Source organism: Chrysochloris asiatica, unplaced genomic scaffold (assembly GCF_000296735.1).
Source record: "Chrysochloris asiatica unplaced genomic scaffold, ChrAsi1.0 scaffold00242, whole genome shotgun sequence".
NCBI classification, from domain to species: Eukaryota; Metazoa; Chordata; class Mammalia; order Afrosoricida; family Chrysochloridae; genus Chrysochloris; species Chrysochloris asiatica.
Genome location: NW_006408760.1, coordinates 3414415 through 3416046, shown reverse-complemented (window position 1 = coordinate 3416046; position 1632 = coordinate 3414415). Strand labels below are relative to the sequence as shown.

The 1632-nt window shown below is 38.0% G+C and overlaps 1 protein-coding gene across 1 annotated transcript in view; it reads left to right on the top strand.

The window, feature by feature from the left end:
- The window catches only part of FAF2 (Fas associated factor family member 2), an 86018-nt gene that overhangs the window by 50484 nt on the left and 33902 nt on the right, over window positions 1-1632 (top strand). The gene's annotated exons all lie outside the window — the stretch shown is intronic.

Below are 1632 nucleotides of genomic sequence, written 5' to 3'. Positions count from 1 at the left end.
GTGAGGATTTTTGTTTTCTTGACAAGATTAAGAAAAGATTAAGGGGCAAAATCCCTCCAAGTGGCTGACTTCCCCTTCCCCCTTTTATTATTTCATAATAGCTGTTTGGAAAAACTATGGGTTTTACATATTTCATTTGTAACCAAATACCTTAATGCGAGGAGTCCTGGTGTGGTACTGTAGAATAAGTGCAGGACCGCATGGTCAGTTTGAACTACAAGGTCAGGAATTCAAACTCATCATTTGTTCTTTGCAAATCCTGTCAGTTCTGACTCACAGCAACCCTGTATAGGATTTGCAAAGAACAAATGATGAGTTTGAACTCCTGATCTTGTAGTTCAAACTGTTGGACTTTTAGGTGTCAAATCTTCTGCAAATCATGATGGTTATATATATATATATATGTATAGTTTTTACATTTATTTTGTTTCTTTTACTTGATCATGGAATTCGCTAGAACTTCAGAACAATGCCATATAGTAATAGTAAGCATATTGCCCTCACTTTAATTCCTGTGGTATTTTATTACCAAGTTTGATATTAACTGTTGCTTTGAACTAGATCACTGAAATATAAGCTCCAGGAGAACAGTGATGTTTTTCTGGTTTTGTTAACTGTTGTATTCCCAGCATCTAAAGCACTCAATAAAAATCTGTTAACTGTTCTATTTTTTTGGATTGTTGTTGCTGTTAAGTGCTATTGAGTTGATTCCGACCCATAGCGACCCTGTATAGGGTTTCCAAGGAGCAGCTGGTGAGCTTGAACCCCACCAACCTTGCAGTTCAAATGACTTCGCAGTCATGACGCAATAGCCCACAGAGCCACACCAGAACTCCGTTTTTGGATTACTAATAGTTCATATTATTGTTGTTATGTGCCATCAGTTCCACCCTGCTTCCAAGGAGTGGCTAGTGGGTTTGAACCAGTAACCTTCTGGTCACCAGTCTGGTGCTTATCCTACAGCGCCATACCAGGACTCCATAGTTTATATGGAGTTTGTTGTTGTTTAGTGCCATCAAGACAGTTCTGACTCACAGTAACCCTGTAAAGGGTTTCCAAAGAGCAGTGGGTGGATTTAAACTGCTGACCTTGCAGTTCAAACCAATCGGTGGCCCAGTGCTTATCCTCCAGCCACACCAGGACTCCATATGGAGTTTAGTAATCCAAAAATAGAAACTGTAAGTAATTTTAAAAAAAGAATAGTTAATAGAGTTGAACTGAGAGCTTTAGACACTGTGAATATAGCAATTAACAAAACCAGTAAAAAGTCACACTTCTCTTAGACATTATATTTTAGTGATCCAACTCAAAGCAAAAGCCACCATACATATAAGGAGTCCCTGGATGATGCAAAGTTAAGCCCTCAGCACTAATTCAGGGAATACACGGACTGCCAGACATTTTGAAAACATAAACAAAAGTGGACAAAATAGATGAGTGGGACATACTAAAAATTAAACACTTTTGTGCATCAAAAGACTTCACCAGAAGAGTAAAAAGGGAACCCACAGAATGGGAAAAAATCTTTGGCAACTACACATCAGACAAGGGACTCATTTCTAAAATATATAGGAAACTACAACACTTCTATAAGAAAAAGACAAATAACCCAATTAAAAAATGGGCACAGGA